Genomic DNA, 11,961 nt, shown 5'->3' with positions numbered 1-11,961 from the left:
CCACCTTCCGGCTCCGCCGGCCTTCCGGGTCGTAGAACTCTGGGTCCCCAAGGGTCCGGGTCCTCAAGTTGGACCAGACCTGAGGAAAGATCTTGATGGCCGGGCAAGGCGTCCTTTCTGCGCCCCTCGTCTGGTTGACTGACACCGAGACCCTGACTAGGAAGCAATGACCCTGCGGGAATGGGGAGCATCTAGAGGGGACTTTGTCTCACGAGGACCCGGCTGACCCTCATTCCCGACCCCGCCTGGCCACCCAACTCAATGCCCAATCACACGTTTAGGATCTGGGACCGCACCTGGAAGGTTCTCCTCGATCACCCTTTGCGCTGGGTCTGTGACCTGCCAGGGCCCTTTCCCCCCAGGGTCCTGGGAGTGGGAGATGCTACAGGGGGCTGAGCTGTCAGGAGCTGGTTAATTAACGCTGGGCACGGGGAGGGGGGCGCGCACAGGGCCTGGTGTAGCTTTCAGACCTTGTAGGGTTAGAAAGGAGCCTGCTCCACTTGCAGGGCAAAGGGAGCCACTAGGGAAGAGAGCAAAGAGTAACAGAAAAATCCAGAGAAGCCCAGGGAGCAGCCCCTGATCCCTGGCCCCAAGGACTCTAGGGCTGGCCTGAACTATGCCAAATCCGAAAAAGGTTTCTGGAAACTCTCCCTCTACTGTGAACTTTAACCCTGAGCAAAGTCTTGCCGAGTAGGCACGGTTGGCGTTGACAAACTAAATTCAGAGGGGCTGGTCTGGTCAATGCCACCCAAATAGAAACTAAACTCCAGTCTAGGTCCAAGGTCTACCGCGATCTGCCGAGTCGGGGAGGTGGAGAGCTGCTGGGAGCACACAGGTGATTTCCTGTGCAAAGTCATATTATTTGTTCTTTTCTGTCTTCCTAGAAAGCTTCGAGATCCTTTTAATATCAAGATTTCTCCTGACTGGAGTGGAAAATTCTCTGCCTTTTCGAGTAGGAGCTTTTGCCTGAGTTTGGGTGACTTTCAAGAGCCAAAGTTAACTGGGGCTAAGAATAGATTAGCTCGCTGCTCTTAGCCCGGCCAGGACGTGAGGCGCTTCAGTGTCCCCCGCGGGCAGCGCCCTCTGGTGACACGTTCGAGAACCAGACTCGCCTGTTGTCTCTCCTTTGCCTAAGTACTAGCAGCGTGTAGAGATAATTAGGAAAAAGAAAATTCAGTGGAAAATAGAGGCTAGGCTATAAGACATGCACGCCAACGACGAATGAAGTCATAAAATGATCACCCTGACAGCTAGAAAGGTCCTAGACTAGCGGCTGGGGTCGTCTGTGAAAGAGGCACACGGCATGTGTACGTTCACTCAGAAAGATATCCTTCAGAGACTGAAGGCTCAATAGTTTGAGGATAGCTAGCTACCAGGTGCAGCGTGATGTACAGCCTTAATCGAAGCACTTGGGAGGCAGAAGCAAGCAATCTCTTGAGTTTGGGGCTAGCCTAGTATAAAAAGAGAATTCTAGATGGCCCGGGCTACATAGTGAAACCCTATCTCAAATAAACAAGTAAACCCATAAGAGTTTGAGGCCAGTCTAGGCTACACATGGAGACCCTCCCGCAACTTTCTTCCTTCATAACCCCAAATTCACACACTGAAAAGTATTGGTAGTGGGCCCTTGGGAGGTGACTAGTGACCTCATCTAAGAAGCCTAAGAGAGCTCATAGTCCCCTTCCCCCATCTATGAGGTGCTTGGCCACACTAGACATGAAACTTACTGGTTTCTTAATCTTGGACTTCCTGGTCTCCAAAGAAATCAGTTCAGTTGCTCCATTCCCTACCCTTGCTATTTTGTTACAGCAGCTTGAAGGCACTAAGACACTTCCGTGATCCTGTAGGAAAGATTCCTTTCTGTCTCTGTTAGCTTCTGGTAAAGGTACCAGTCTTTGATGACCCTTGGCTTGCAGTGTTAACATTCTCTATGGATGTGTGGCATTCTCATGTGTGTGTGTGGGTGGGGTGGGGGTGGGGGTGGGGGGAGCAGTCTTCTGGCTGCCTTGGGAACAAGAGGTAGAACTCTCAGCTCCTCCAGTGCCATGCCTGCCTGGATGCCGCCATGCTTCCTGACATCATGATGATGGACTGAACCTCTGAACCTGTAAGCCAGCCCCTGTTAAATGTTGTCCTTTGTAAGAGTTGCTGTGGCCATGGTGTCTCTTCATGGCAATGAAACCCTAATTAAGACAGCTGCATACACAGTGACAGAGTTGGGACTCCATGTCTTTTCGGGACGATTGCAGTTCAACCTGGCAGTTGAATGAGAACAACCCACAGAGGCTTACATGTTTGAATACCTGGTCCCCCGTTGGTGGAACTGTTTTGACAAGTGACCTCGTTGGTGGGAGTGTGTCACTGGAGGTAGACTTTGAGGTTTCAAAAGACTGATGACACACCCAGTGCGCTCTCTACTTCCTGTTTGTTGTCCAAACTATAAGCTCCCTGAGGCTGGAGAAAGTGCTCAGTGGTTAGAATGCTTCCTTCTTTTACAGAGGACCTGAGTTCAGTTGTGAGCACCCACGATCAGTTCACTCCCACCTTTAACTCCAGCTTCAAGGGACGCTGATATCTCTGGCCTCCACTGGCAGTTGCATTTGTGTGCAGAAGCACACTTAAAAATTGATAAAAAAATAATTTTTTTTTAAAAAAAAAAAGATGTGAGCCTCTCTCTAGCTGCTGCTCCAGTCACCTTGCCTGCCACTCTGCCGTCATAAACTCTAACCTCTGGAACTGTAAGCCCAATTAAACCCTCTTTCTCTCTTTTTTTTTTTTTCTTTTCTTTTTTTCGGAGCTGGGGACCGAACCCAGGGCCTTGTGGTTGCTAGGCAAGCGCTCTACCACTGAGCCAAATCCCCAACCCCAAACCATCTCTTTTATGAGTTGCCTTGGTCACGCATGATGTTTTATCAGAGCATGAGAAAAGCAACTAGGACAAACCCATAACGTCAGGCATTGGCTAAATGCCAGGCGTGAGCATTACTTGTGAGCACCGGCCTGAGAGATGCATGTCCACCCCATGGTGTAACACACACAGAGTCCTCAGACCAGGCCTGAGTCAAGTTTGATGTGTGCATGAGGAGCACCAACCCAGAGTCTTGAGAAATCTCTGTTCTGAAAGTGCTGTCAGAGCCAAGATGTTTGGAGGCTGACGACAACCTCCTGTTGGGCTCCCTCAACCCGCTGAAAGTTAGTTCGTTCTTAACACATCTTTCAGTCTGCACGTTTGCTGTGGCATTCCGTGCACTGTCACCAAGGCCAGGATTATTGTCATTCCTACCTTGTAGAGCCACCACTCCCTCAGGCCTCCTCACTGCTGAGTCACCTCCAGGCCCCCAGCCTTTGAAGTGCCAACTTCCTCAAAGTGGGACATTAAAAATCACTAGTGGAGATGGGAGATGTCTCAAAAGCTCGATAACCCCATATTCCTCTCTCAGTCATATTGAATTCCCCAAGGTCACATTTAAAAAGAAACTGCAAAGCTCAGTGGGAGCACAGTGCAAACATGGCTTCCAGACAAAGCCCTAGGCTGGCTCCCAACCCTCCCTCACTGTCCTCACACAAAACGAAGACAGGCTCTCAACAACCTGGGTATACTGTGAAGATTAAAGAGACAGGAGACAAAGGGTACGCTGTCCACTAAGAACAGGACACTAAAGAAACGGGAGAGAGCATACATTAGCAGCTTGACAGCACACCTAAAAGCTCTAGAACAAAAAGAAGCAAATACACCCAAGAGGAGTAGACTGCAGGAAATAATCAAACTCAGGGCTGAAATAAATCAAGTAGAAACAAAAAGAGCTCTAGAAAGAATCAACAAAACTAGGAGCTGGTTCTTTGAGAAAATCAACAAGATAGATAAACCCTTAGCCAGACTAACCAGAGGACACACAGAGAATATCCAAATTAACAAAATCAGGGGTTGGGGATTTAGCTCAGTGGTAGAGCGCTTGCCTACCAAGCCCAAGGCCCTGGGTTCGGTTCCCAGCTCCGAAAAAAAGAAAAAAGAAAAAAAAAAAAACCAAAATCAGAAATGAAAAGGGAGACAGAACAACAGAATCAGAGGAAATTCGAAAAATCATCAGATTCTACTACAAAAGCCTATATTCAACAAAACTGGAAGATCTGGATAAAATGGACAATTTTCTAGACAGATACCAGGTACCAAAGTTAAATCAGGATCAGGTAAATCATCTAAACAACCCCATAACTCCTAAAGAAATAGAAGCAGGTATTAAAAAATCTCCCAACCAAAAAGAGCCCAGGTCCAGACGGGTTTAGTGCAGAGTTCTATCAGACCTTCATAGAAGACCTCATACCAATACTATCCAAACTATTCCACAAAATAGAAACAGATGGAGCACTACCAAATTCCTTCTATGCAGCCAGAATTACGCTTATACCTAAACCACACAAAGACCCAACAAAGAAAGGGAACTTCAGACCAATTTCCCTTATGAATGTCGATGCAAAAATACTCAATAAAATTCTCACAAACCGAATCTGAATCCAAGAACTCATCAATATGATCATCAATCATGATCAAGTAGGCTTCATCCCTGGGATGCAGGGATGGTTCAATATATGGAAATCCATCACTGTAATCCACTATATAAACAAACTCAAAGAAAAGAACTACATGATCATCACATTAGATGCTGAGAAAGCATTTGACAAAATTCAACACCCCTTCATGATAAAAGTCTTGCAAAGATCAGGAATTCAAGGCCCATATCTAAAAGTAGTAAAAGCAATATACAGCAAACCATTAGCCAACATCAAACTAAATGGAGAGAAACTTGAAGCAATCCCACTAAAATCAGGGACTAGACAAGGCTGCCCACTTTCTCCCTACTTATTCAATAGAGTTCTTGAAGTCCTAGCCAGAGCAATCAGACAATGAAAGGATGTCAAAGGGATACAAATTGGAAAGGAGGAAGTCAAAATATCACTATTTGCAGATGATATGATAGCGTACTTAAGTGACCCCAAAAGTTTCACCAGAGAACTACTTAACCTGATAAACAACTTCAGCAAGGTGGTTGGGTATAAAATTAACTCAAATAAATCAGTAGCCTTCCTCTACTTAAAGGATAAACAGGCTGAGAAAGAAATTAGGGGGGTTGGGGATTTAGCTCAGTGGTAGAGGCCCTGGGTTCGGTCCCCAGCTCCAAAAAAAAAAAAAAAATTAGGGAAATGACACCCTTCACAATAGTCCCAAATAACATAAAATACCTCGGTGTGACTCTAACCAAGAAAATGAAAAATCTGTATGACAAGATCTTCAAGTCTCTGAAGAAAGAAATTGAAGAAGATCTCTGAAGAAAGAAATTGAAGAAGATCTCAGAAGACCTCCCATGCTCATGGATTGGCAGAATTAATACAGTAAAAATGGCCATTTTTGTCAAAAGCAATCTACAGATTAAATGCAATCCCCATCAAAATTCCAACTCAATTCTTCATAGACTTAGAAAGAGCAATTTGCAAATTCATTTGTGTTAGGGTAGAAATCTCGGCTTGTGTCCAGACAAACCACACCAGGCCAACATGGTTCCACGTGGAAAGGTTTAACGAGAGGAAGAGACAAGGGGGAGGAGAGAGAGAGAGAGAGAGAGAGAGAGAGAGAGAGAGAGAGAGGAAGAAGAAGGAGGAGGAGGAGGAAGAGGAGGAGGAAGAGGAGGAAGAAGAGGAAGAGGAGGAAGAAGAGGAGGAAGAAGAGGAAGAGGAGGAGGAGGAGGAGGAGGAGGAGGAGGAGGAGGAGGAGAGGCTAGCCAGGAGCACGTGGAGAGAAGGGACAAAGGGGAAGAGGGGAAGAGCAAGAGAGCTTGAGCAAGAGCATGAGAGAGGGGAGGGGGCAAATAGCCCTTTTATAGTGTCAGGCATACCTGGCTGTTGCCAGGTAACTGTGGGGGTGGAGCTTAGACAGAATGCTAACAATTTGGAATAACAAAAAACCCAGGATAGCTATCCTCAACAATAAAAGAACTTCTGGGGGAATCACCATCCCTGAACTCAAGCAGTATTACAGAGCAATAGTGATAAAAACTGTATGGTATTGGTACAGAGACAGACAGATAGACCAGTGGAATAGAATTGAAGACCCAGAAATGAACCCACACACCTATGGTCACTTGATCTTTGACAAAGGAGCTAAAACCATTCAGTGGAAAAAAGATAGCATTTTCAACAAATCATGCTGGTTCAATTGGAGGTCAGCATGTAAAAGAATGCAGATCGATCCATTCTTATCACCCTGTACAAAGCTTAAGTCCAAGTGGATCAAGGACCTCCACATCAAACCAGATACACTCAAACTAATAGAAGAAAAAGTGGGGAAGAATCTCGAACACATGGGCACTGGAGAAAATTTCCTGAACAAAACACCAATAACTTATCTAAGATCAAGAATCGACAAATGGGATCTCATAAAACTGCAAAGCTTCTGTAAGGCAAAGGACACTATCATTAGGACAAAACAGCAACCAACAGATTGGGAAAAGATTTTTTTTTTGAGCTGGGGACCGAACCCAGGGACTTGCTCGGGAAAAGATCTTTACCAATCCTACATCTGATAGAGGGCTGATATCCAAAATATACAAAGAACTCAAAAAGTTAGACTCCAGAGAGTCAAATAACCCTATTTAAAAATGGGGTACAAAAATGGGGTGCAGAGCTAAACAAAAAATTCTCAGCTGAGAAATAGTGAATGGCTGAGAAGCACCTAAAGAAATATTCAACAGCCTTATTCATCAGGAAAATGCAAATCAAAATAATCCCGAGATTCCACCTCACACCAGTCAGAATGGCTAAGATCAAAGACTGAGGTGACAACAGATGCTGGCAAGGATGTGGAGGAGGAACACTCCTCCATTGTTGGTGGAATTGCAAGCTGGTACAATCACTCTGCAAATCAGTCTGGAAAGTCCTCAGAAAATTGGACATTGAACTACCTGACAACCCAGCTATACCACTCCTGGATATATATATCCACATGATGCTCCAACATATAACAAGGACACGTACTCCACTATGTTCATAGCAGCCTTATTTATAATAGCCAGAAGCTGGAAAGAACCCAGATGCCCTTCAATAGAGGAATGGATACAGGAAATGTGTCACATCTACACAACAGAGTATTACTCAGCTATCAAAAACAATGACATCATGAAATTCGTAGGCAAATGGATGGAACTCGAAAATGTCATCCTGAGTGAGGTAACCCAATCACAGAAAAACACACATGGTGTGCACTCACTGATAAGTGGATATTAGGTCAAAAGCTCAGATTACCCAAGATACAATCCATAGACCACATGAAGCAAAGAAGGATAACCAAAGCGTGGATGCTTCAGTCCTTCTTGAAGGGGGAACAAAAATATTCATAGGAGGAGATATGGAGACAAAGTTTGGAGCAGAGACTGAAGGAATGGCCATTCAGAGCCTGCCCCACATGGGGATCCAGCCCATATATATACAGCCACCAAACCTAGACAATATTGATGAAGCCAAGAAGTGCATGCTGACAGGAGCCTGACATAGTTGTCTCCTGAGAGGCTCTGCCAGAGTGTGACAAATACAGAGGTGAATGCCAGCAGCAAACCATTGAACTAAAAACAAGGTCTGAATTGGAGGAGTTAGAGAAGATTGAAAGAGTTGAAGGGGCTTGCAACCCCATAAGAACAACAATACCAACCAACCAGAGCTCCCAGGGACTAAACCACTACCCAAAGAGTACACATGGACAGACCCAGGGCTCCAGCTGCATATGTAGCAGAGGATGACCTTGTTGGGCACCAATGGATGGAGAAGCCCTTGGTCCTGCCAAGGCTGGACCCCACAGTGTAATGGAATGTCAGGAGGTAGGTGGGAAGGGGAGGTGGTTGGGGAGGGGGAACACCCGCATAGAAGAAGGGGGAGGGGGATGGGATAGGAGGCTTATGGATGGGAAACCGGGAAAGGGAATAACATTTGAAATGTAAATTTAAAAAATCTAAAAAAATGTGCTTCCTGATGATTTTTTTTTTTCGGAGCTGGGGACCGAACCCAGGGCCTTGCGCTTCCTAGGCAAGCGCTCTACCACTGAGCTAAATCCCCAACCCCCTTCCTGGTGATTCTAAGGGAGAGCTTATAAGTGAGCTGGACCCTACATCTGCCTGCGGAAGGCATAGACACTGCCAGGCAGTGGTGGCATTTGAGAGGCTGAAGCAAGAGCAACTTTGAGGCCAGCATGAGCTACAGAGCAAGATCCTGTCCCACAGAGATGAAACACACAGGCATGAAGAAATGGCTCGGCGGCTAAGAGCACTAGCTGCTCTTCCAGAGGACCTGGCTTTGACTTCTAGCACCCACAGGACAGCTCACTATAACCCTAGTTCCAGGGAACTCGGATGACCTCTTCTGATCTCTGTGGATGCCAGGCAAAACACCCATTGACATAGAACAAAGTTTAAAGTAAGAACCATATTGTATGAAAGTAGAAAGGAACAAGGAACCAGAGCATCATGGGTATGGAGAGGTTAATGTGGTGACTATGCTCCAGGTGTGATGTATTTGAACAAAATGGCAGGAAACCTAGCTCTCCTCGCCATACATACATGCTAGTAAGTTTGGTTTTGTTTGGTGGGATTGCGACAGGGTCTCACTACGTAGCCTTGGCTGGCCTTGATCTCTCACTATGTAGACCCCAATGGCTTTGAATTTGTGGCGACCCTTCTGTTTCTTCCTCCTCCCAAGTAGTGGCATTGAAATCATACAACACCACATCCAGGTAGTATTTAAAAAAAAAAAAAAGGAAGAAGAATTAGACCCTACTTCAAACCCCACTAATGAATTTCAGCTCTCCAACATGGGGTGGAGCTGACTGCTGGGTGAGCCCTGGGGAATGTGTCACAGATGGCCCTGAGGGGACTTTGGAAGATTACGATGCCATAAAAGATTGAAACAAAAATCCACCTTGCCTCCCTCTCAGAGGGTGTGGGAGAGTCTCACACGGGAAGACTTATTTAGTCTGAGAACAATGAATTTCAATGGTTCCGTTGAACATGCAATTCTCACACAAGTATTTCTATAATTATCCTGTTTCAGTTATGATACAGTCTCCGGAACAATGGGACTTTTATTGTATTGCTATATCTGTTATAATAGATGTTTTATTACAGAAAATTATGGTAGAGTCACTCTTATGATTCTGAAGTTTTTATTTCAAATTGCTCATAGAATGGAAATCCTTTTTTTTTTTTTTAACTAAGTAGTTTTACTTTAATGCTGCATTGAGCGCATTTTTTTTTTTTTAAAACCCTGGTCTGTTTGAGAGTTTCTTCAACAGCTGAGTGTTTTCTTTTGCTTCGAACACATGCCACTTGTATTTACTTGCTAGTCGTCACGGCCAGTATGCTGTAAACGTTTTTTCATCTAGTGGATGCTGGAGAGAGAGCTTAGCAATCAAGAGCACTGGCCGCTTTTATATAGTGCCTCGGCTCAGTTCCTACGGTCACCCGTAGCCCCAGTGCCCAGGGATCTGACTCCTTTTCTCACATCCTCGGGCACCAGGAGAGAAGATGATACAAACACATACATGCAGATGTAACTCTCAAAATCTAAATACTTGAGTTCATCTAGATAGGGTGTATAATGTGCTCTCTCTCTCTCTCTCTCTCTCTCTCTCTCTCTCTCTCTCTCTGTGTGTGTGTTTGTGTGTGTGTGTGTGTGTGTGTGTGTGTCTGAGGGGGGTGATTTGAATACACTTGGCTCATGGAAATGGCACTATTAGGAGGTGTGGCCTTGTTGGAGGAAGTGCGTCACTGTGTAGGTGGGCTTTGAGGTCTCCTAGTGTTCAATCTCTGCCCAGGGCAAAAGAGAGCCTCTCCCTGGCTGCCTTTGGACTGAGTTGTGGAACTCTCAGCTCCTCCATCACCCGTGCCTGCTTAGATGCTGCCATGATCCCACCATGATGACAGCGGACGGAATCTCTGAAACTGTAAGCCAGTCCCAATTAAATGTTTGCCTTTATAAGAGTTGCCTTGGGGGGGTTGGGGATTTAGCTCAGTGGTAGAGCGCTTGCCTAGCAAGCGCAAGGCCCTGGGTTCGGTCCCCAGCTCCGGAAAAAGAAAAAAAAAAAGAGTTGCCTTGGTCATTGGGTCTCTTTGAAGCAATGAAACCCTACCTAAGATGGGGGTGGGGCAGGATATATGTGTGTATGCTATTATATTAAGGTTTACCTTTATTTCTTAAGAGATTTATTGGGATTGGGGATTTAGCTCAGTGGTAGAGCGCTTGCCTAGCAAGCGCAAGGCCCTGGGTTCAGTCCCCAGCTCCGAAAAAGAGAAAAAAAAAAAAAAGAGAGAGAGAGAGATTTATTACATATAACTACACTGTAGCTGTCTTCAGACACACCAGAAGAGGGCATCAGATCTCATTACAGACGGTTGTGAGCCACCATGTGGTTGCTGGGATTTGAACTCAGGACCTCTGGAAGAACAGTCATTTCTCCAGCCCATCTTTATTATTTTTAAATTATATGTAGGTATGTGTGTCTGTGTGTGAGTGTGCACACATGACTGCAGGATCCTGAGGCAAGAAGAAGGTGTCATATTTCCTAGAACTAAAGTTATACATCATTGTAGGCTGGCATTGTAAGCATTGGGAACTAAACCCAAGTCCTCAGAAGAGCAGTCAGCGCTCTTAGCCAGTGAGCCATCTCTCCCTGTGTGTGGTATTCTTTGAGGCATAAACTCCATGTGTAACCCAAGCTGGCTTTGAACTTATGATCTTTCTGCCTCTACCTCCCAAACACTAGAATCATACCCAACACTCTGCATAATTTCAAAAGTATTGCCAAAGGGATCCCCACCACCCTTGTAATAAGCGAAGGTCAAAAGCTGTATCTGAGAAGGAAAACACAATTTTAGTGGCAGCGGATAAACTGCAACATCAAAGGTGCTTTCAGACTAGGTAATGTCCTATTCAGACAGTGGCCTAGCTTGGAGAAGAGTTGGGGCTGGGGATATAGGCTGGGATTTGAAGTTATCTCCTTACCTAGGTGAGCATGTTAGTCCATCTCTCTGGTCATTGTGACAAAAATATATGCAAAAAGAACCTAAAGAAAGACCTGTTTGTGATCACGGTCTCAGAGGGTTTGGTGTATGTCACTTGGCTTCATGTCCTTGGACAACACGCCACGGTGGAGAGAGTGTGTCAGAAGCAGATCTTCAGGGAAGAGGGAATAGTGATGGGGGCCAGAGCTCCCAGGACAGAATATCCTCAGGACCACGTCTACCATCTACGCTGTGCGTTTCCCACTTCCTAATAATGCCATTGAGGGATTGGTCCACTGATTAGGCCAGTGCCGAGTCCTGCATGGCCATGCAGACGGGACGGTGTGACACAGTTTCCACCCCTGGAATAGAGCTAGCAGGGCCTGGGCCTCCGAGAGAGTTGATTGGTTGCGAGGCGTAAGGCTTGTTTGTACATTTTACTTTATGTTCCTCCTTCAGAGGAATGGGCTCTCGGCCAAGGTTAATGACTCCACGACAATCAGAGACAGCACAAGAGGCAAGGGTGTGTCTATGTCCTTAGCAAAATGATAAATGCCGTGACCTTCAGGACAGCACTTAAGGCTGTGGCAAAGAACTCTAAAAACATGAGTTCTGGAATGTATAACCTCAACTATGCAAAATATGAGGACGCAAAAAGAATTATATGAGGGTTTCGTGGACCTGAGAGAGGAGAGCAGCTACACTATGAGCCAGCTTGTCAGAAAGATATCAAGGAAGGAGATAAAGAGATTTAGGAAGTGCTGACCGCAGAGCAAAATTCCCACCCAGTTAAATTTATTGTTTGTGATTACAGAGGCAGGCAGATCTCCGAATTCATTTACCATGTTTTTTTTTAAAAAAAAAAAAAAGGTACTTACTGTCTTTCCCTTACTGTCTTTGCCCAGGGCGAACTGCTTGGAGAGAA

At 45.5% G+C, this 11,961-nt stretch overlaps 1 long non-coding RNA gene across 1 annotated transcript; it reads left to right on the top strand.

Moving 5' to 3' along the window:
* The first annotated feature begins 2 nt into the window (after positions 1-2).
* On the top strand, positions 3-1,899 carry LOC148007335 (uncharacterized). Its single transcript, XR_015650715.1, has 2 exons — positions 3-330; positions 885-1,899. It is a non-coding gene; the product is annotated as an uncharacterized LOC148007335 (long non-coding RNA).
* Positions 1,900-11,961: the final 10,062 nt, after the last annotated feature.

The sequence above is a fragment of the Rattus norvegicus genome, chromosome 1 (assembly GCF_021556685.1).
Source record: "Rattus norvegicus strain SHRSP/BbbUtx chromosome 1, alternate assembly SHRSP_T2T, whole genome shotgun sequence".
Classification (NCBI taxonomy): Eukaryota; Metazoa; Chordata; class Mammalia; order Rodentia; family Muridae; genus Rattus; species Rattus norvegicus.
Note: the sequence above shows the minus strand (reverse complement) of the source record. Positions and strands in the feature narration are given on the sequence as shown.